The 26,368-nt window shown below is 30.8% G+C and overlaps 1 protein-coding gene across 5 annotated transcripts in view; it reads right to left on the bottom strand.

Moving 5' to 3' along the window:
• LOC131847933 (homeotic protein antennapedia-like) overlaps positions 1-26,368 on the bottom strand; it is a 205,887-nt gene that overhangs the window by 41,293 nt on the left and 138,226 nt on the right. The window contains exon 1 of one of the 5 annotated variants that reach the window (XM_059197659.1): positions 8,635-9,305. The exons of the other annotated variants lie outside the window; for them this stretch is intronic. The gene's annotated coding sequence lies outside the window, so the exon portion shown is untranslated. Of the gene's footprint in view, positions 1-8,634; positions 9,306-26,368 lie in introns of those variants that run through there. 5 annotated transcript variants of the gene reach the window in all.

The following is a 26,368-nucleotide window of genomic DNA, read 5'->3' as shown; positions in this document are numbered from 1 at the left end:
ACTACCCAGTGGAGTGTTTTTTAAATGATTAATTATAAAACTTTAGTTTATCGCGATTGTCTATACGCTTAATATGCATAATTAACGAGTTTGTAGAGCGTTGTAGGCCAGTAGTTAACAACCCCGGCTTAAACTGAAAATGTTTTGGGTTCTAATGTTGCCACTAAAAAAACACTTTGTATGTCAATTTATATCTAATAAACCCAATTAATGAGATGCCGATATACTCTCTCCTGATATTTAATCAGGAGATAATAAATAGATAGATGTCACGTGCTGCGGTCAACGTGTTGTCAATAATGTTTTTGAATATCCCATCTAGGATGAAGTAAAATAATCTTGAATGTTTATCTCACATGTACATAAGTAACCATGAGCATTGCAGAATACGCAGTTACATCTGCTGGAACTTTCATGTTTGCCATTCATGTGTTCTAATGTCACAAAATATACAAACATACTCTTGCAAAACACACTGCTTAATCTTAAAATTATATGGTAAAGAGATGTCCACGAAGACCTTGTAGAAAGGCTGCTTCTGGTAAAATTAAGCCATTGAAACATTGAACAATTCAATGTTTCATATTTTATCTAGTAGTGTGAACCATTTCCCATCTAAATTCACATATTATACTATAATGTACATAAAATATTCTGCTGCACATAACGTAAGTATATAAGCGATTCCTTTACACTTATCACGCAGTTTAAAGGCGCGGTCAATAAGTCAGGTTAATACTACATAGAGATGACCAGAAGATGAGAAGTCGAGTATAAATACTGATTAAATGACGACATATCAAATAAACAATCCGTTAATTATGCTTAATGATTATTAATTGTTTGGTTGTAAATGAGATTTTCTTCAATTGATTTACATTGATTCAACGGATAAGTAATGTATCTGTAGTACCACATGGTAGCTTTATTAAACTACTTTGTAATGTTATTTGAACTACTGCGTTCTAAATTTATTCCATAACTTGTATAGTCTACAAAAAGTACACGTAAGCAGTAGCTGCTATCTGTTATTGGCTTGTTACAGAGATTATAATAATTAGCAATTAGCCCCGTCTTCTATGTTAATTGACTATCGTTATCATTATGTTCTATCAACACCACGTAAATAGGAAGTAAAAAAGAATTAGCAAAAAAAGCAAAGATGTGAAAAATATTTTCTAATATTAATTTAATACGAAGACCTATGTAAGATAAATAGGTATATTTTATTTCTATTATATGTACAACACTATTAATGTATCGTATAAATTGGTTTTAACATAAAAGTAATTACTTATTTTAAATATTGAAATTAATTATTAAGATAAACAATTCTATTATGGATAACTACTCGTAGTAAGTTGAGATTTTTTTAGACATAATAACACAACATCCATTTTTTTTATTATTCTTACATTTATTCTATTTTTTTCATAATTCACCTACCTTCCTTGCCTTCGAGAATTTTGAGGTTATTTAATAAAATGGTTAGAAACTTATTTAAAACCAACTTAAGTAAATTGTAATACAATTATTAAATATTTACACTTTTTAATTTCCATTAGAATGTGTCGGAGATAATGGTACGTATTCATAACAAGTCTTTAAACATAATCAAGTACTTATTTATGCAGCTACTTATTTTTAAACAAACCTAATAGCGGTAGAAAATGTTTAGAACATTAATTTTGTTTGACCTTTTGCATTTTCGCAAATTTACAAGCCTGTGATTATTATTCTGTCCATAAATTGAATGCTAATATTAAGAATACATGGAATAGTGAATACTTCATTCTGCGTGGGATTATTCGTTCGTATTCACCTTTATGCAAAACTGTATAAAGATTTATTCAAGAATCAAAACAATATTATTCAGCAAATTACGCACTATAAATATTTTGTTAATAATATTATTATACCTAAAGTCATAAAAATTATCTATCATATTATTATTGACCATACAGGAAACTGAACTGTCGTTTTAGAAAAATAATATTAATAAAATAACATTAAAATAAAATAAATATCATTATAGTACTTGCTGGAATACGAGTCCTTATAAAGTTATGAATAAAAATAGGTAGTGGATTGTATTTATTAAAAAAAAATCATGGAAAGGGCTGGAGAAATACGATTCCACCCGAGAAGAACTTCTTCCACACTCCGAACACCCCAAAGTAAGCAATGTGACACCAAACTTACTCACCTTTGCTCATGAACGTCCCGATGTGTAGTACTGTTTAGTGGCCACGCACTCTAAGACTGTATATTTTCATAAAAACAATTATATTGTAATAATTAAATCGATACATTTCTTGTTTTATATAGTCAGAATACTGAGCGTTCTTTTTATGCCAGTTCTTATTTTCAATTGTTTTTTTACTCTATATTTGAAATTTAAGTGGCTAATGTTTTTATTTGTGGCCAGTATTACCTAGCGCCCTTTGCACTAGTAAACAAGCCGGTGATACAACCTGCTTATACTAAGGAGGTTTGGAATACGGAACAGTACCTATTATTAATTATACATACGTACATATATATCTATTTTTGATATCTAATAGTTATGATATTATTTACCCATAATATGACCCGCGCAAAATACACACAAAACTTCACATGTTTTGGATAAGATAAATTACATTTTTTACCACTGAATTTTTAAACATAGGTATATATATATATGTTTCTATTATTATATATATAGGTATATAATCAGTAATAAGTTTTATTAAAAGATATCAGAAAAACTAAATCCAATTTATATTTTCCGTTAAAACACAAAGATTTCACCATGAGAAAAAGGGCTCATGTAATCACAACCGGCGGCATCGGCGCGCGCGCAGACGTCGATTAATATTCAAATCGTTCGATAATTCCACAAATTCGCCATACAAACGAGCGGCGTAGCGAAACCTATAATACACATTAATTTACCCGACTTCTCATGTCAAACCCGTAATTCGCGTATGATTGTCTATATTTAGCGCAAATTTATCAACGTACAATTTAATTCGACATTTTTCTTCTTATTGATCGCAGTTTTGTACTTTTTTTCCGGCCGACCGGTTTTTCTTTGTTATGAATGGATCGCGACTGAAACCTGTTTTTCCTTTAGGTTCGAAATTTTTCGTCGGATTTTATTAACGCAAAACGGAAACACAATTCCGATATCAGATTTATATGTAACAGACATATCACTTTCGTTTTCAACTCATTATTTTTAATTACAACATTGCTTTATAGACCTACTATTTTTTAGACTACAAGTGTATTTATAGTGTTTATTAGTCACAAAATATACCATAGTAACTATACTAATACTACAAAAATATATTTTTATTTTTGTGTATATACCATATGGTATCTTTCGAAGCTACTAACTAACTTATTTAATAAATTCTTAGATATTTTTAAAAGTGCATGATTCCAAGTACACATAGTCCATATAAATAATATTATAAAATTAATATTATTACAACATTTATTTGCAAGAGCAACACGCAAATTTCTCCGTTATTCTTCTTGTGATGAGTCTACTTTCCGAATGATGGATAGAATAAAAAAATATTATTATTTATAAATGCTTTTACTTATATTATTTGAATAAAGATTTTTTCTATTATACTCACATGCATAGGTATCTCCAATTTTATACAAAAGATATCTACTTATGTCTATCTATTCAATCGTACCCAACTTAGCATATTTATATACCTTCTGTAGAAACACACAGGTGGTCTACAAGAAGTTCCTATGTATTTTACAAACTTATTACTACGCGCACAGTCGTAGTTTGTATATATGTACTTACTATTCTACTATTACTTGTATTTACTTCCCATTTTTTTAGTTAGTCTTATCTAATTCAACCTATTTTGTTGCTTATGCCATGCAATTGAAATCAAAAATACATTACTCAGTTATGAATAATTATTTATATTTTTCAATAAAATTATCGTACTACCAGCTTCTGTTCTGAATTTAATCTGAGCCACATGAGTAGTCAGGTATTTTTGGTTAGTTTTAATTTTTAAAGGGTAACAAATAAGCTAACAAAGTCACTGCCTCGTTTAGCGCAACTGTCAATAATTCAAAACGACAACTACATTACATATTTTTGTATGTATGTTATTTATATATACGACATACAACTAGATTTTTTTATAGCTTAATTTTTCCCAGTGCAAATAAAAGGACTTGTACTACAAACATCTCTATCTTAACCTTGATCAGGCCATGTTTCACCAATAAAGTGATTCATATCGAAAGGACACCATCGGTTCGTTGTACCACTACAGCTTTTCTCCACTTAAATAAAGTTACTATTATAAAATGTGAATATAGTACATCGAATTAAGTATTTTACTTTATGTAGGGGTATGTATAAAGTAACATCCGCACATTGTACGAAATATCATTAACAACTGTCATGTGGAGATCCGCCCTCCGCACTCGCAGCACTGAGCCAAAAGAGCTGTAATTTGTGATGTTGCTTGATATGAATAAGTATTTTTTGTATTACCCGAACTTAAATATTATGTACACAATATTTAACTGAAAATTATGTACATAATAAATCGGACATATTAAACTTAAATATACGTTAATTACATACCGATTATTTCATAATTGTATATTTTTAAAAAAGGTACCTACATCAAATTCCTTTCAAATCAAGATTTTCTTTTTACATAACTTTTCATTTGTGTACATATTTAAAAAAAATAGACCACATTAATGTGAATATTTTGTATAAATGTAATGATATTTTATAAATAAAAGCATTATAATTATTTATGATATTTACGACGTCCTTTATTTTCATAATATATATAGTTATAACAACTTACAAAAATACACGCAACTATAGCTACTTATTTACAAAATATATGTATTTGGCCCGGATATATGACAGGATATACATCTAATTTTGACATTTACATGACCGTCAAAACTTAATTAAAATATTTAATGAGACGCCAGTGTGCTGGTGGGAGCCGATGACATAAACAAATGATATTAAATTAACGACACACATCGGTGGGCGTAATCATTTTTGTCCAGTCAACCATTCTCTATAATAATGTAGATACCGAATTAATCATATTTGTAAACTAACAATACAGCTTGGCTTTACACGGCTTACATGCATTCGCGGTTTTAAGGAGCGACTTCATTAAAAGATGTCTTATTATGCTAAACAAACCGACTAACAGATAATTTTATTAAAATTATACTCTCATTCAGTATATTCTCTAAATAATAGCATATTTTTTACTTGTAGGCTCCACGTCTTCCACATTAGTTACTTAAGGAAGTCTTGTGCAAAAAAACGACGCTACAATTCTCTGAAGGCCTTGGAATTTTGCACACGTGGTTTGTGTACAATCAGCGAATAATATTCATACATTTGATTTTTTTTAATATAACAAGCTTGTATGATCCATTATTATTTTGTTACGGAAGGGCTGCATATCTAATCAGTAAAAAAGACCATGATTTTTGCAGATGTGTTCAACTCACTAACCGCTATCTGAATTAAAAGTGTTCACTTATTTTTTAAATATTTAGTAAGAACCACTTACTATGAATTTCTAAATTTTATTTATTTTTAACATATAACAAATAAAGTCTACAGTAGCTAGTTAAAATAAAAATCTACCTACTTATGAATTAAAATTAATTAATAAATTTTAAGTAAAACTATATATTTGCTGCATTTGAAATAGTTATATTACTATACCATTAGACAATTCTGCCAGAAATGGTATTACATAGACCAATATGTATTATACGAACTATACATATATATTAATTTTGTAAAAGTATGCATCATAGAAGAGGTTACCAAGATGATTGCGTAAATACCAACTGCAACATGCAAAATCATAACAAAAGCCAAACATGGGATTATGTTATTAAGTGCAATCGTGATCCACATAACATGGTATCTACGATTGCAGCTCGCATTCGCCTGATTGCGACCCCCGGATGTAGAGATTGAGTGGTACTGCAGTGGACATAGAAAGTCGTGACCGTAGTCACGCCGCATTATCGCATAACGAAATCTCGAATGCTCGACATTAAAATCTTATATTCTATTCGCTTTATTAAGGCAGTTTAAAAAAGCAGTCCATATGATGGCCACCAGATACCGGTGAAAGGCACCGTTAGATAGCCCCATATAGGAAGTACTTGTGCGGACGCGTTGACCACGTATTTGGATCAATTTATTTATACGTTTTTGACAGTTTAATTTTTATAGTCGACCTGTTTCGATTTATACTGCTAAATGCACGTGTGAACATGAATTTATTAATACAATTATTTCGCAACGAATATTATTCGTTGCGAAGGCATAAAGGCATTATAATTTGAACCGTATTTTATTTTATTTTATTTTATTTTAGGCCTACGAAAACTTTGTTAACATCGTGAATGTATTTTTGTCTTGTAGCTTTTTATTAAACCAAATATTTCAACTACAATCCAATCAACCGAAAGATGGAGTGAATGTAATTTATATAGAAATCTATTTCTAATATCTACTGAACTAATAATATTATAACTGGGGTACAGAACTTAGTATTCATTAATACTGCTATATTGTATATCCTGCTTATGATAGAATAGCGGTTTCGTCTCTCCTGTGATTTTGGACACATGCCTTTAACAATCAAATCGGGGTTAATTTTTTAAAGATCTTTCTTTCTAATAACTCTAGTTTTTAAAATCTACCTTTTCGGGGTTGATATTATGTTATATAGGACATACTCATTATAGGTAATCTTCTATCATATAAACATCAAAAGTATAGCCTCCTGTGTTGAAAGCTCTCTGGATGCAAGACAATAACGAAAGCTGAAATCTAACTGTGGATAACTCAGGCTAATAATCATAACACTTATATATATATAATTAAATTACATTAATTTTAATACAATAAATAATACCTACGTTTTATCCTCATATCGATGATTAGAGATGTTTAATTTATCTGAGGCAAATCAATTTAATAGTGTGATAATGGCTGCCATTAATTTAATATGTTAATATGACAGTATAATAATATACAGATGTTTTAATAATAAGTTATGTGTCACGTTATCATGACAATAAAGATATTTTCGTGATTAAATATTTTATTTTTAATTCAAATCATAGGAATGTTTTGTTGGCCTCAATTTTAAAAATAAATTATAAACAAATTATATTTACCTAATATATAATAAGTATTTGTTGATATGAATACAGGATTGTTTAATTTAATTGTAGGTTAAATTTGCAGGTCGCATATATATATATAGGTATAAGGATACGAAGTCAAATGTTATATTCAAGATTATATAAAGAAATACTGTAGTATTTTAAATAAACATTGGCAAGGTCATAACAAAACTTTACAAACTGCGACGAATTTAATATTTGTACAGAATAAAATATATAGCATATAACAATACCAAACAGTAGTAGCAAATCAAACTATATACACGAACTTCTTGGTCCGAAGTTAAAAAAAAAGTAGATTAATGACCTTTCTTAGGGCGGTGCCACACTACCCCCACGCGGATCTACATCTCTATTTCGCTCTTTCGTCGACTCATTTAAAAGGATAACACCAAGATTTTGATTAATGTTCTAAAAACCTTCGGGTACCTGCTTTTCGGCGACTCCTATAAAAAGCCGACCGGTGTAATATAATGAAAACAATCAAATTTATGCTTATTTGTGTTAATGTCTCTATTAATCTTAGTGACATGTGCACCTTTTTTTATAAATTATACTTATTTATAAATGATATTTATCGATTGTCGACATCTGCGTTTTGTTTTATTTGCATTTATATGTTTCCGTTTGGTTATTTTTCAAATATGTCATGCTTTATAAATCATATTTTCTAGTTTTGAATATCGGCAATTAGACGACTTCTATATAGGATTCAATGTATTTTTTAAATATATTTTTAGGTTATGCTTTTAAATTAAATGTAATAATATTATTTAAAATAACGATTATGTTCTTTTTTGGAAAATCGGGTAGTGCACATCAATAATAGCACATTTTTCCCTAAGAGATGATGATAATAAATTGGTATTTATATGTTTTATGCATAATTACTGGGATTTTAAGTGCAGTAATTAAATAAATAGTTTAGGCGTAAAGATTCGATTGATGCCAGTAATAGATAAGTAAATATAAAGTATATATTTGTGTTTAATAAATACATAATACACTACTATTTTCATACTTACATTTTATGCAAATATTTATTTTATATATTTTCTACTACCATCAGTCCAGTAAGTAGCTCTTTTATTACAGAGTCGTAAATTTGCGATATCATTTAAAGTAGAAATATGCCTACAACTTATTTTAATAGTAAACCAATTAAGTTAATTTATATTAGAGACTCTTTAATTGCATTTATTTACTTTTTATACTTGTCTGTAAATTTAGTAGGTACGTAAAGCGGACTTAGTGCTATTCAGCATTCTGTACTAGCCAACTTCTGGAGGTGTAGAAATGCTTTAAGGCATTATAATATATAAGATATTATTATTATTATTTAAGTCATATTTACTGTAAATTATATGACATTGTAATAAAATAAACTATAATATTACAACTCACCAAAAATTATTCTTCCATAAAAAATCTTCAGTGTCCATATTTTTATTACACATAATATTTACATTACACTTAGTTTCGTTATTATCCACTAATCAATAAGGAACACTGTTTTCGTATATAAAAAAAATAATCACTAAACTTGAAACCAAACATAAATTCGACCTACACCTATTATCACCTCTTGAACATATTTTAATCTAAACGGTTAGAAGTATTGTTAAGTCTATTTGTAGTGGGTGATCAGCGAGTGTATACTCGTTACGTATTCTTGATACCATAAAACCGCAAACAATTTTTTATTCATACTGTTACACCCCGGAATGAAGTCCAACGAGGCGCATCTAATTACAAGCATTGTAAAAACACCTCGAGATGGGGCATGTCACAAATCAATCGACAAGTCGGACATACTCAGATCAATGAGCCAAGTTCAAGTTCGCGGGTAAATATCTCCACTAAGGAATCACTGTTACGATATCGCATCACAACACTATTCAATCACGTATTTGTTACACGTACGGTTGACAAATATTTCACGAAAATTACATCGGTCGCGGTATAATGAACGTCTGAACCCGCATTGAGCTAGCTGTCAAATCTACGAACCGTCATAGTCCGCTGCCATGAGTGGGCTTGCACACATACAAAGGTGCACGTGCAACGATAGACACAAACACACTGACAGACTCCAGCGGAGCGCAAACGTACGGGCACCCTCACACGCAGACCAACATGATTCATACATGCTTTGCGTCTGTGTATGTAGCGGGTGGGAGTGCGAACATGCACCGTGCTTTTAACGCGGCCAGACGAAATGATGCCTAACTGCAAAAGAGAGTTTAGACTGTATGGGTTTTACAAAATGGCTGGTTATAGACGAGACTACGTAGCCGATCACATGTTAGATTAGCGAAATGCGTGCGAATGCATTGCATACAGCGTTACGCTACGGATGGGCGGGAAACTCTATGAAGAGATTCGTCGCTGTCTCTACAGTTGCTATCGAGTAACATCATTTTTTAAATTAAAATCAATTTAAAAATCGATACTATGACGATAGATATTTAAAGTAGACGTTTTTAGTTTATCATATTCTTAACTATCACATATGTATTGTGATATTTTCAAATGAAGAATTAATATTCAAGTTTGATAATCCAATAATAAATATATTTAACAGGTTCAGGTGCAGAAAATATACAGTTCTTTTGAACGTAAATATTATCACATTACATTTAAGTATTTAATTGTAAAATAGTGCAACTTAAATTACTAAATGCATATGCAACAAAAACAATGCACAAATCTTAACGTTTTATTTCATATAGGTATATGATAGAAAATGTTTTAACGCATAAATATAGCATATACAATTTGTTCATTTTAAAAATATTTATTATAGGTTCAAATATAATTATAAATAATATATGAGATTATTCTGGCCGATATTCATAAAGTTATCTGTTTGAAAACGCATAAACTCCAGTTCGATATTCAAGTTGTCGTTTAGTGCCACACTTGCATATTGCCGCTGACGGGACGGGGGCCGTGCCAAATTGAAATACGACTTTATGTAAATCAAGATTGAACTGTTATTCGCGTGCTGAACACGCGACTAAACAAATGATCAGAACACATACACACGAAGGCCATTCGCAAATCAAGATTCCGGCCAATTTCCGACCCCACGATGTCGGGAACTCACCTGGAACAAGAGAAATAAGGGACTTAAAAATGTATTACTAAACAAAAATACGTAATCGTATTATAATATTATTATTCTTATGTTTAAAAAAGAAAGTTACGTTATTATCAATTTTTAATACAAATAGTAAAATTGTGGTTTTCATATTTTATAAGAGTAAATAAATTACTTTAAATGATGGCAAAAATTATCTTATTGATTAATTACATTGATCGAACCACAAATACAAATAAAAGCCATTCATAAAATCGACTAGGTACTGAATACGGATAGCTTAATCAATATTTTTTTCACTGATAATTAAAATTAAATAAGCGAATAATAATGCTATTCATTATTATTTATATCACTCAGGAAAATATTTTCAAAAAGTCGTTGGTCTTATATCTTTGACCTGTGGCTTGCGCTATCTGGTATATTAGTTGATATGAAATGAGAGGTCGCCAGAACAGTAGGTAGCTGATAAGTGGGTCAGTGCAACTACATTGAGGATCCTACTGTAACTGGTCAAGTTCGTCTATCAAGATATAAGTGTGAATGTATATAACATATCTATATTTTTGTAATATATGACATCATAATTTTTAGTGTTACAATTGTTTTACAACAGTTGTATAAATCGAAAAAGAAGACACTAAGTTTTAAAAATTTGAAAATCGAATATTTCTTTATATCGATTTTAAAATTTTGAACTTCTATTTTGAAAAAATATATATTCATAAACATTCTTAACACTCACTTCTGAAAGATGTAGTATATCTTAAGGGTTACCCACTGAAATATTTTAAAACTATCGTCTGCCAGTAGTAGTTTTGTTTATGATTTAGATTATGTTGATACATGCGAAACAGTGCAATAAAAATAAGCTCATAAATTAAAATTGTGTATAAATTTAATTAATATGTATTTTATGAGTAATTAATATTCAATCTGCCAGTGAACTTTTGACTCATTCATAGATATAGATGGAAATAAATCATTAAAAACACAAATCACTAAGGATTATCACCTCCGAACATAAAATAAACTGATAAAATGTTGTCGTAGGTAAACATACTTTACATATTTTTACAAACAAAAGTTGAATAAAATAATTAATTAGAAATAATTTATTGTCTATGCTATCAATAAGACATATCTGGTATTAAAAAATAAGTATAACAACGAATTGAAGTCTGGTAAACAATGAGGTTAATGGTTTGTATTAAAATTAATCATTAACATTGTAATGAGATAAATAGCAATGAGGTAAATAAAAACAACAAATAAAACAGGACATGTATTAGTATCAAAAATAAACAGAGATAGCACTAAGGATAACAGATAACAAAACTTGAATACATTTTTTTATTGTTACATTGTATGTCGACATTATTTATACAAAACTTAGTAAAATGTAAATGTTTTATAATACATGGATCGAACCTGCAACTAACGGAAGATAAGACAGTCGTTTAAACCAACAAATTCGTTGAATAAGAACATAAAATTGAACAAATGCTTTTCAATTATAAAAGCAAATTTGTATATACATACATGTCTTCTACAGACAGATGTTCAGTCGAAACGACTTCATTAGCTTTCAGAGCACGGTCATTGTCAAACAAATTGAGAAAACCAACAACGATCATGTATGTTTACAAAGCTGAGTACCACTCCACGTTCATAATGAAGACGTAGCAATTTTCCACGAGCCACGATGATATATCTACCGTGAAATTTTAGAAAAATATAACCAGACAACTTTTGAAACGCCCCACACAGAATTATTACTTTAATATATTGTATTTACCATACACGCTCCTATTATTACGTTTTCATGTACTCGTTTACGCATAAATTAAAAAGTTGTCAGTTTTTCTTTTGTCCCAACCCTTATTTGGTATTCATATTTGATATTTTGATAATACAAAGGGACGCAACGCATTTTAGAACGAAAACACGGGACGTTACGTTGATTTCGTACACACGGAAAACCTGTTTCGAGGAGTATGCTAAAGATACAAATTGTGAAAGAGGCAATCGTTCATGCAATGCTTCTTATTCGGAATGTCTGCGAACAGATATGAACCCTTTTACTGGAGCGATAAGTACTTTATTCTAATGAGGTGCCACCCATCACTTCAATTATGGTCATATTGAATGAAATATGAGTTAAGTGAGGGATATCAAAGGGCAACGCGGGGTTGTTTATGAAATGTGAAGTTTGAAATATGTAATGCAAGTGAGCACCCTTTTTTAATTTGTACCAAACTAGGGACCGTAGCGAATGGCGCCTCAGAAATTGTGTTACCGGATCCCTTTTTTATTGATCCGAATTTTGCTTGCATACAGCTATATATTATTGGATAATTCGTTACTATTTCGTTTGGAATTTTCGTGTTTCTTATTGCTTCCGCAACGAATTTCGTGCGACCCAAAAGTCGAAATGATTGAACCTATCGGCCATTCGCCGGCAGCGGCCGACTCCAATTTAGTTTTTCGGATTAGATACGGCGAACATAATAACATAATTGCTCTAATAACAGACCAAGCTGCGGTACCCGCCGTGCCTTACAATTCACTTTCCAAATTGGTTTATTTTTTTATTTCTACTCAGACTAAAACTATTATGATTTATTATCAAATTTTCGTGCAGGCAAATTACGGCCTCGTTTTTCGTAAATATGCCAGCGACTTCATGTTTTCTCTTTTCAACCGGTAATAAAATTTAGCATTAGACAGAGATGCAGATAAAGTTATTGTGTTACTCGAAAGCCTCGGTCTTTACATGGCTTAGAGCCGTGGATCGGATGATTTATGACGTTTTTTCTAATTAACTCATATAATAATACGTTGGATTATCATGTTTGATGCGAATGTATATATTTCAACTGTTCTACAGATTATTAATATTATAATTTTAGGTTAGAAATACCGGAAGTAAAGTCTTTACAAGTTCATTTGTTTTCCTTGGATTGTTACTTGTGTACAATTCATCTTGTATCTAAACATTTGCTTGCTTGCCCAAGAAAACACAACCTTGCTTCTTATTTAGTGGACACCACACAATTTAGGAGTTTTTGTAACATTTCGAAGTAAAAATTTAAGATGAATATTTGCAACATAATATTAAGCGTTCTTACGGAACTCATGCAAACGAGCAAGAGACTGAAATAGTGCAACCGACAAATGTTCATGACAAGCAGTTGCATAATACATGAGAGTGGAATCATATTATCATATAAAAATATTTTCAATGAAGTCATTCTGTAACCGACCAAGCCGTTCGGTTCATTAGAATAAATTAACTTTTGGTGTCAAGCAATTAATCATTGCTACACGTGGGAATGGAAAATGAAAATGGATTTCGGATAAGTGTCACTTTTATGCGGGTTGGTTATTAAGAAATGTCGCTTTATCTGGCTTAAACGGTACCAACAGCTTAGCATGTTTACTCAAATAACTAAATACAAAATTATCTGCCGACAATAAAATAAACAAGAAAGCGCCGTCTAATTTTATCTTTTATAAACAAAAACAATTTTCCTTTATGTAGATAGTTAATATGTTTTCTAATATTTTCCTTTCTTATTTTTTAAGCGCACTATATATTTATATGTACCTACTTATTATTATTAAGCATTTATAGCGCAACTATAACTAGTTATCATAGTATAAATATTAAGTTATACAACGTAATATAACATTTCGTTTGTTTCTCGTTCGTCTCCATTCCTAATTGTGCTATAATTGTTCCTACTGATCCTAAATATCATTTATAATACAATGATTTTACATAATACACATTTTTGATGATACAAATTTGCCTCTCTTTAGTATTTGTGTATATAGATATATACATATATTATAGATGAAAACTTTGTAAAAAGTAATTTTCGTGGTGTGGGTACTGAAGTCTCACCTATTTTAACCGTCAAGCAACTTTTTAAGCTGTGTTTCGGTTATAGGGTGAGTTAGTGCAATTACAAGATAAGAGGGAAGACATCTTAGTTCTTTGGAATGGGAATGCGTGAGTGGTATCTTTGGTGTCACATGATATACTTTGACACCCACTATAAACAGCATACTGTATCACATAATACGCTGTTCATATAGATATGTAGGCTATAGTTACCACTTACAAACTAGTTGGCAGTCAGTTTATTTGCCATTCCAATTACATAAAAAAATGTATAATTATTTTATTCAGCGATTTATCTAATATTATGTTATTAGAAAGCGTAATACGTTTGTACGGAACTTTCTAATTACGGATCGTAGTCGTGCCGGTATAGTATCGTGCCGAATTGCAAATCGTAAGTTTCTGCGTACATTAGAGGTTGAATGTGAACTAAGATCACGTCAATAATTCATGAATAACAGTGAATTGTGTGCAGTCGCCTTCATAAAACCGTTGTATTGGCTGAAATCATATCAAATGTATTTGAATTATATAGGTACTGTTAGATAAAAAAAAACAAAAAAATTAGATAATGCCTGTATTTGTAGACTGCGAACGTCAGAATAAAAATTGTCTGAAGCAGAGAACGTCATGTCGTTTCGACAAAAAAATGACTTCAATATTTTGCATATTTCAGGTAAAGTTTTGTCACTCAATTATCCGTATTCCTATTTACCAATAGATCTAAATATATATAATACGTATACAATAAGACAAGTGTATATAATAGTAGGTATAGGCGACATCTATGCCTGTATTCCGACAATTGAAGGAACGAAATATTTTATCACCGCCAACGACAATGTTATAGTATGTATAGATATATCTACTCATATATGAATATAAACATGTTCATGATCCCAGCGTTATGTTGGGTAGAGTATGTATATATATATATATATATACAGATAGAGACTGCCGCCGCCACCTCGCAGATACCGCGCGTGGTGAAGCGGAAGAGACCTCTGAGTCCGACAAAGGACTGCGACAATGAGCTCGCGCTGACATCGTAGGGTCGCCACTGGAGATTTATTATACGATCATATATTTAATATACCTATAAAAATAGAAATATAAAATTAATTCAGTTCCAGTATTATTAAGCTTTGTCATTAATTTATAGAATAATTTAAAAAGTAAGTTGTTAAATGAGCATTGACATACCTACAGAGTACGAAAGCCTAACATATATCACATCGGGTATCACATGACCACTTTTGCTATTGCAGTTATATATAAAAAATATTTACTATATAATGACATGACGGATTTCAGGTACATACTATTTAATATTGCATGTAAGAGTTACAAGGGTTGTTTAAACAACACTAAATCAAACAGCGACTATGAGGACATAGCCTAGAATTATCATAAACTATTCAATATTAACAAAAAAACAAAACATGGAATAAAAACAGAAACAAAGTTCATTCATGTTCATTACTTATTGCAAGGGTTAGTTTTTTATCATAACAACAACAATAGCCAGAAATATTTATATTCAATTTCTATAAAGTACAAAAAAAGTCTTTGTAATATAACATGGGCGTATTTTGAATAACTGAAATTAAAATAAACGGGTAATATTTCAATGTCGTGTTTACATCTATTTCTTTTAGTTCATCATATAAGAAATAGTAGAATACCATAAACACGAAACACCAAGAGAATAATTTAAATAGACGAACTGCAAAAACTTAAATAAATAGTATTTAAGTAAGCGGGTACAAAACAGAACGTGTAAGTAAATAAATAAAACATGAACATGTCGGTGGCAGCCCTGCGCGCCGCGTCCGACACAGCCGCCCGGACACGTTTCAGGATCATGAATTATGGCGCGAGCCGATGTGACTTTTCAATTTGAAATCATCAACCTGGAATTAATTTCATTTTTGAACCCCATTATTTCTGTTATCTACTGGTGAAATCGCAATATGCGAGTTTCGCGTTATTGCCAATTCGGCAAAAATATTATGCGGTGACGACTGAATGCGATATCGTTAAATTAATATTGCATTCGATTTTATTTGATGCTTTCGTATTACAAGCAGATAGTTCCCATTATGAAACTCTCAAAAGCTGTGACCTATTTACATATTTTTATAACTGGCATATTAAAAAAAAATTGAGGTAATTTATTACGTAATAATATAATACATGTAGTAATATATGTAAATCCTAGAAATATGTCTACTGTATAACATTGCTATTATAGAAAAGTCCAAACGCTTTTACGTATTACTGATACTAACAAATTATTACTATAAGAACCTACATATTTGTATATTCATATGAAATAACTATCTATACGTATAGGAAATTTGTTTCCAAGCTTTTAAAGGTCTAAAAATAATAATTAGGTTGTATGGTGTTATTAAAGATACTTTTATAATATATTTATAACTATCAAAAAAATACAAATAAATTTATCTGTCAGTGTGTTAAAAAAAGTCTTCCGGAGTTTCATAGATTTCATGTGTACGACACAAATCTGTCACCAAACCGCGGGTACAGCTATAGTCGTTCTCTCTTGGCACTGCTGATAGGCAACTGTTCTCCACCAAACGGTCGGCTAGTCGACGAAAACTGAGCCGAAATAGACTCACTGACGATAAATTTCATTCAAAATAAAACTTCTCATCGTATTTTGAAGAAACACGCGGCATTTTATTGTGATAACCGAGGGTTGTTCGATGTTTTTTCTACTCATGCACGAGGCGGGTCGACGACCTCAAATTCCTTCTAAAATTTGTGATCTCCAATTTAAATAGCTCAAAATAGTGAGCAGTGAGTCATTGGAGAATTTTGCGACGTTTGTTTTTAAATTCAAGCTATAAATTAGACTGTATCAACCATTTTGCTCGCCATCGCATCGATTCGCAGTCTTATAGCGAGATTATTTTTTTAAAATACTCGTGTTAATGCATGAAACTCCATTTAGACGCCCTAAAGGTGGTCTTAAACAATTTTGTCATATGTTTTCTTGTTTAGATTAATCTTATGCATATTGTAAAGAGGTTATTAGTTTCTTAGCATTATTAGCATATTTATCATGATGTAGAATAACTTATACCTATATATTTTTTGCTACTATCGTATATCTTCGTGCGCTTTGTGCTCATTTTTATTAAAATACACTGATAATGTAACCGATAAAAACAGACATTCATATTTATTAAGTCTTCACGTATATACTGGATATTTCAGGTTTTGAACATACTGTATAAGTATGAAATTTAAATACTATATAATAACTAACGTTTTTTATGAGAAAAACTACTTTAACAAATATTTTGTCCATAATATATAACAACGCACAATTTATACTATTATTATATTACATTCAGTTTGAGAAGCAACTCTACCTCTTCTTACGTGCAACAAAACATTCTAAAAGGGCGCGCTCGAATCCCAGAAGAGGAACCTTATAACAAAGCTAATATTAGACAATCATTTCCTGTCAAAAGGGAGGTCTCCCCCTCCCTGACAGACGTGGGGTGGGAGTGGGAGGTCGAATGGAAATACCTCCTCGTCCTCCAGATTTCGCTGCGCCGTGTTCGAGTGTGAATCTGAATTTTTTGCCTTTAGTGTGATGAATGGATTTTTAATATCCTTGCAGCTGTCTTCCAGTAAAGACCATTTGAGATATCCTCGCGTTAATGACTAAAAACTTTAATGTTGATGACCGCGAAAGTGCTTGCTTCAGAGTTTTTTTTCTGAATTTCATCATTAGGAGAATGTAAAATACAATGTTTTATTACTTTGAAGTGAATAATTTTATGCCGATTACAGTGTTCACATGTGATTTATATGTTACAATCGCGGTACCTGACATTGTTTTAACGCTTGTTCCGCTACAAAAACATTGGAAAATAAACGTGGCCGTCATGTCCAAAGTATATAGCATGGACAGGCAACAAGACATCAGCATCCAGACGTCTCAATACACGTCGGGCCTTACATACGATCGGCAAAAAACGTGCCGTCGACTCTCACGGCACGACTCTATTACGAGTCCGCCGCAAATAAATAAAACATGATGGGCCCTTCTCACGTACCTTCACATATAAATACATACATAACTTGTCTACGTATGTTAACAGATTCTGATTTGGTGTATCTGATTTGATAGGCTTTCATTGACTTATATGTTACGAATAAAATAATTAACGTTACGTCAGAATATTCATCTACTAAACTCGTATTTACAATGTTTTCGAAGGCGTATTCATTAAGATTGTTATCGATTTCTGGAACTGCTGTAACTCGGTACGGCTACTTAATTACAATGAAATTTTCTTATGTGTCCTATCCACACAATGCGTGTAACAATATCTAAATGTCACGCAGAAAGTTTGACCTTTAAGACTGTCTTTAGTCCCTTAGAATTCAACCCATTATGCACGATGTATGAGCAAGTTCATTTTTATAAATAACTAAATGTCAAATACTATCATTGCTATTTGATCAAGTGAAAAAGCTTTATGGCCATGTAAAATAATATAGATTAGTTTACTTAACAACGTATCTAATTTAAAACGATAGATATAGGTATGTAGATATTATATATCCGCTCGTTGGTCATGTAACTAACCCTGACGCAGATGTTTGCTTCTAGTTAAATTAAATGTATAAACGTTTATTAAGCCATATTATAATTTATCTCGTACACATTATTTTTTTATCAGAAAGTCTCATATTAGCATAAAATAATAAATAACGTATACATGCAAAAATTATTACCATTTACTACATAGATACATTAATTTGCCATCAGACTTTAGATACTAAAATATTTTTTTAAGTTCCGCAGTTTATCTTTTCAATCTTCACTGTGCGTTCCTAACATGGTTGGCAGACATGTTACTTATTTGATCCACTTTTATAACTCATGTTACTCACTAGTATTGGATGTTCAGGACTCTTAGAAAATGGAAATTGTGTTAATATAAATGTATACAAATTACTATAAAATACACTGGAATGGTGTATAGATAAATTGTTATAATTCTATGTTGAAATTTCCTAAACTGCTCTGCTTCTTGAAAACTAGAACAAATGAATGGAAGTTAATACATTGAAATTTCGTAATTTTCATAGCAATGTGTGTGGCATGTGCGGAATAGATCCGGTTAATAGATAGGCGACTCTTGCGCAGTTGAGACGGCAGTAAAAAATATATATCGACGGCACTACATTAACGCGCTCATCATAGTTGGCACCATATAAACCACGCCCGCTGGCAAACATCGCGGAATATCGATAGTGATGTATAAAGAGTGACAATCGATTGTCGACAGAAACGTATGCCGATATACATTTAGAGCAATCTGTCATCAATAAAGTGTCGTTTGTTTACTATGATTCGAAATGAGATGTAGAATCATGCCTGCCATTGTTAGTGTATGTAGCCAACACTGTTAATTTTTGTATTATTATTGTCGTTATATATAAATAAATTATTGCTTAATCGCTTGCAATAACACATACATAGATTTCAGTCTATTTTCCAAAGAAAAATTAAATTTTATATCCAATTAATTTTCAATTATACTAAAACTATGTAAAAACGTATTAGTGAATATTAGGAATTTTTATTTACCTATATTACTAAATAGAAATTAAATATATTTAGTTTTTAATTCGAATACTATGTATACATTTATATTCGAATTTAAAACTATATATATATTTAATTTCTTACATATATTCATACATATATATATATGTAACTTTGTATATTGCATTTTATATTAACACTAAAATAATTTAATTACTGTGTAGTCAAGACTCTAATACTTTCTTAGATTAAAATTAACTTATATATTTATTAATATTAATAATATTATCGTTAATGCCTTGAGAACATAATCACGTCACTATTTTGTAACTATAATGCTTTTTTTATATTATTGTCGCGGCTTTTCTATTATTGTTTTCCGAATTTCGGCCACAAGACAGATGGCAACAGCGTCGGAGAATTCGTATTACAATGGCTGCGACAATCCCACAGATGATCCCAGGATCCCTGGCACGAGGATAGGTACGCGTCAGAGCGGCTGTTACGTCGCCTCACTCCACTTGGCACTTTATAACTTTTACTAGCACGTGGTGAAATAGTCTCTTTATCATTACATACATTAGTCGTACAGTTAGATATGGGCTAATTGTGAAATTTCATTAAATTGTGTGTGTAAAGTTAGAGTTAATTCGCATCAATACAGAAGAGCTTTGAATAAGCTTTTTAAATTTAGTAAAATATCATATTGTTGCTCATTTTGCGATTTCAACGGATTTCTGATTAAGTGTGTGCAACTACTTTTAAATAAGTATACAGTACCTTAACTGATTCAGTAATTATTTATAAATCAATTTATACCAATATCGCACCATATCGTAAGAATATTATTACGATATGATACTTACTAGATACTGGGAGTTATGTTCAGACGCGTGACGGACGATAGAGATCATTTAAAGAAGATGACATACTGCGCAGACCCCATTTAATGGGATGAATGTAAGTCAATGAACATGGCACTGGAAAATGTACACGGTACACGTCATTTAATCCAAAATTAAGTATAGCTTGCAAACTTACACAAATACAGTTTTTGTTCTAAATATATACCTAATATACATAGAAAATACAAATGTTTCTGTGCAAGAATAGAAATTGTAACTATCGAAAGATTAACTATTTCACCTGTCTATAGAATAGGTACATAAGTTTCTACCATGCTAACAGTCACGTCTTAAGTATTCTAAAGGAAAATTGTTGTACAATTTTAATATTGTAGTTCCTTAAGAAGTGCGGATCCATTAAATATCCCACGAAGGATCTGTTATGACAACGCCATACAAGTGGTGGCACATTGTGTCAAGCGCGGATGTAACAACGAATATTTATTTATTTATAACATTCGAGCGGTAAATTAGTAGTGAATTTACGGCGCAGCGCAGGAGTGATCGCGCAGTTTATTTTCGGCGCCCGCGCATGATTTAAACAGCTCCGTGGCTCCTTAGAATTTGAAACCGAACCAGGATTTGTGGTCGGGAAGTGAAATATTATAAGGTTGTCACCCTGAAAAAAATCGTTATAGATGACCGATGAGAATTATGACTATTATATTTATGTTTTCCTTCTTGAGATATTTAGTCTCGCATGTTTATTATATTAAATAAAGCTCGGACTTAGTAATTTCTACAAAATAAGAATAAGACTAATTATTATGTGTAGTATTCTTGCACGTATATTATATTCATTTATTCAAATCAAATTAGTAGGTTTACTTAATTGTGGAATAAATTCAGCTGTACACATTTGAACAGTCTTTAATATACTAATAAGCCAGGTTCAAAATATTTGTATAAATAAACAAATTATTTGTTTCATTCAGAAAACCAATGATGAAATTGGAGAAACTGAAGCGAATCATATCTAAACATAAAAATTTGAAAGTCAGGAAAGTCAAAACCTCCACTTGGCAGTTGTTTAAAATGATAATAAAGAGGAAATAGTTAAATATAATAAATTATATTCATATGTAATTTCAATTAAATATTTTAATTTAAATTAAATAATTTTACAGGTACAGCTGTGAAATTATTTAGTTAAAGTGAGTAGTTGTTTATTTATAGTTAAAGACATTTAGATTACAATATATATTTTGATGTACTTCAATTTTGTATTTAGTTAATATTATACAAAGAAGACAATATTATTTTGTGTCACGAACAGGAAATGTGTGTCCAATTTTTATTATCCGAAAAACGTGCGGTGCGACTTTTCTTATAGAATTCCTGATTTCCTCCCACATATTTATATTTAAACCTATTTTATTATGTAGAAATGACACTGGGGAAAAATATTCTGGTTTGATGCAATCTTCTAAATACAAATTATGTACCTACTACAGTTTACGGAGGTAATACCTATTCTTAATTCTATACTCCATGCGGTTCCCCTGGATAACATCGTGATAAATTCCTGATGAATTCGTCATGATGGAGTAACTCACCTGACCTCATGTTCATCTTATCACCCAACACTGGTATTCCGTTAGCGTAAACCGTTAGAGCAGGGGGATGCAACATTCCATTATCATTCATAAAAATAAATAGTATACCTAAGGAATGGCACAGCATAATCTAATCGTCATAATGTATTATATTCGTGAGGCTATTCAAGTATACAGGCGATGATTATTCATTTCCAACAGGTGGATGGTCAACACGTTTGCTATTCCAAATATATAAATATATGGTTTTAAAAATTCTTAGGAATTCCATTGTTTCTAGTATCACATGTCATAGTCTATTTAATTATGTTTTCGTTAGTATCACTATGGGACATTAACATTTTGAATGAAATGCAGCAAATTGTCGGTAGATTAATAGCTATCGATTATGACGAATGATGTGCGAAACGGCTACTATGCGGTTAAGGGTTGTCACTTACCTAATATAAATACAAGTCAATTGGTTTGAATCTTATAATTTTATAAAATTTAGTTCTACTTTGCTAATTCGATATTTACTTAGAAATATTTTGAAAATAATTGTAATACATTTTAATCCAATTATATATTTTTTTCTATAGATAATTAAAATTTAACATAACAATATTAAAAAATCTCTTTTTTGTTTTAGGTGTTACTATATTAATTTTATTTATTTATATAAGTGGTCTTTACCTCTTTAATTTAATTTTAATAAATATTGAGTAAGTACTTGTCCAAATACTGGCAGCCCTAATGTGGATTAGCGTTGTTTGCAGTAGTCACGAGTTAATTGTCCACCTGCTATTGTATGGACAAATTTGACGTATCAATAGTATAATGAATCTTTTGTACCATTTAAAAGGTCATGTTATTTAAATACGCTAATTGCTGTAATTTTTCTGGAACAGTCTTGCTATTGTATTTAAAACGGTCGGTGGATACTTGATACGGAAACATTTTATTCAAAGGACGTATTAATTTAAAATATTCTAATATCTTTAATAAATTATTCAACTTTAATGTAATAGCAAAATTTCTAATATCAATAAAAATTTAAGTTTTGTCCTATTCATAACTACATATTAACAATATTAATAATTAATATGGTACTGTCTATATGGAACTTCTAATAACCTTAATACCGCCTTTTGTAATAGACTTTCTGTTATATATACATATTTTTGTATTGTTTTTATTACGTAGTATACTGAAATTAATGTTAATTATAGATACACAAGAATATTGAGACATTGTTTTGTAATAGTAGAGCCTGTGAAGAATTCCTATTAGATATATCATACTTAGAAGTAATAATTTCGAAAGCTTCCTAACTGAAGCATACTTGTGTAGCAGAAAGAATATTCTAGTAAATTCTAGAGCGAGGCACGATAGTGTACAATTATTTTTGTGTGTAAATTATAAATGTAACTAGTAATTTCGAAAGCTTCCTAACCGAGGCGCACTTGTAAACACAAAAGAATATTCTAGTAAATTCTAGAACGAGGCGCGAACACGCCGCCGCGCCGGTGACACGCTATCGCTAGGACACGTTCGTAGCGAATAAATCACCGCGCCGCTTGTTTTACCAATAAAATTGATTCTTTCGCGGATCACAGAACGCGAGCGTAAACTTGAACATTTTAAGCTTACGTAATTTATAAACGGAACTACATCTAAAAATTTCAGGTGAAATATTTTAAGAGTTATATAATATTTTGGGATATGGAATCTGTCAGTACTCATAGGAGTTTTATTATTCATTACTTCGATTCATTTATTATGATATCTGGTTAGAAATTAAATAACAAATTAAAAGTGAAGTGAAAAATGTATAAAAAAAATTACTCTTAATAGTTTTTTTAATAATAATATAAATTAATACGTCTTTTTGATTATTTATATGCATTACTTTTTAATATTTCTAATCCAATTGGTTTAACTTGCTTACGTATATATTCGTATGTGCGTATGAAAAATGTTACGTTTAAAATAGAAATTAAATATCAATTTTTATTCCTGACATACCATAGTTTTCAAATCAGTAGCAAAGTTATATTTCATTTACAGCACGTCAAATTAGATATAAAATAGATTATTTAAAGAATGTTTTGAAACTAAAAATAACACTGTAAAACCATAAATCACAGGCACAATAGTAGCTCCCTATCAAACGCCTATTGATCAGTAACACATAAAAATAAACGCGTGCCAAACGCATCATTGATGAAAAATCACTATTTCCATTGACAGTATCTCCCAGCTCCCTCGTAATGTTATGATATATTATATATGTAACGTAATCGCGAATATATTGGCCCATAATACACGCTTGATAGAATATTAAATTGCTATATATCAATTCGTAACATCATATATTATATCTGCATGCATAACAATTATAGTTTTGGTTATCGGTTTTACGCGTGTTTTGATAATTTAGATTTATTGTATAAAAATAATGTGATGTAAAAATATAAAAGCGAATAAAATCTGAATACGTTTTTAACGTCAAGCATAAAATATAGCTAAGCGTAATGATTAATTTCATATAAAACTATATTTTTTACTACTTCTTTCCACCCTCAAAATGCCATAAGAACTAAATAGGAGACAGCGTAAAATATCAATTCAAATGAAAAGAAAAGTAAAAATAAAATGTCAAATATTAAGCCATCCATATAGCACAGTACCTATGTAATGATAAGCTTCTCTTAAGATAACAGACCAATACCTAGATAATAAAGGAAATGTATATTATGATGATAATGGATTATAAGTATATTTAAAACCAATTTTAAAAGTAAGCATATATCGTGAATTACAGATTTTACACTAATACTCTACCGATTCTAACATTGGCAGCTAAGACGTCGATGAGTTTGTCTCACACGTGGCCAAAGTCATTTATTTATTATTACAAACTTTATACAGCGAGCTGTTGGGTTTACTATCAAACTAATGTAAAACTATGGTAGTGGATTGTCAATATGCCCAAGCTAGAAAATTTTCTACTCGATCAGACGTTTGCAAGTGTATGTAAAGTCGAGTTACAAATGAACCGTAACGACGGACAGGAAAAAGGATATAATATACAAAGCACACTTGTAAAAAGCTCGATAAAAACTTGTAAAAGGGTTGAATATTGATTATTCTTTAGAATTATAGACGTGTAATTTGTAGTGAATTTGTACTGGTTTTTAAACGTAGGTATGTTTTTACACGTGTGACAAACGACATTCGACTCTCTATTATTCGGAGCAGCAACCTAAATAAAGGTGTTGGAAGTATTCAAAGGGTTCATAGATACAAATGGCTTAAAAATTACTATTCTTCTTATGAATCAATTTTAGTAAACCTTCGAATTGACTTAACCCTAGTAATATGCAGTGGTGTGGCACTCAAATATGAAAATTGTATAATGATAATGCTTTTATATTAGTGCACCGCTAACAATCTTTCTTTGCACTACTCATGGTGACTTGTATAACGACGTAAAGTCCGCCATATTTTTGTGCGTTGAATCTAATTCTATCTGGTAAATGTCATCTGAACCTGAACAGCACCACAGATATCATGCGACGCCATGCGATATCATGCTACTACTCATACGTTACACTTCCCGAGGAATAAAATGTCATGCCTCTTATGCTGTAATTTGTATACGTGCGTGTGTTTTGATTTAGAAACTTATAATCCCATAGTCCATAACAACTAATTAACTCCACTGCAATATACAGGTGATAGTTAAAATATAACTTACTAATTTAATGTATGATCTAAAGGTGAAGACATATTATTTATTAATTTATCTCATCGTGGCATCGTAACTGCGGCACCGTTTATTTGACCGTAAATGTTTGTTTTCTATATAAAAGACCTATATGTGGTGGAATGGGCTTTATTATTTATTATACGGAAAACAAAGCAAACTAACCAAAAGTGTCCGCGGTACGGAAGCAGCGGGACGCAACAAAACATAGTGGAGTAAAGAAAATAGAACTACGTGTGTTGGAACACAGATGCTATAGAGTCGTTTCACAATCATAAACTTTAAATTTATTATCTTGGTATGTTTAATGCAAA

This window comes from Achroia grisella, unplaced genomic scaffold (genome assembly GCF_030625045.1).
Source record: "Achroia grisella isolate CSIRO2021 unplaced genomic scaffold, CSIRO_AGI_Agris_v1 utg544, whole genome shotgun sequence".
Lineage (NCBI taxonomy): Eukaryota > Metazoa > Arthropoda > Insecta > Lepidoptera > Pyralidae > Achroia > Achroia grisella.
Note: the sequence above shows the minus strand (reverse complement) of the source record. Positions and strands in the feature narration are given on the sequence as shown.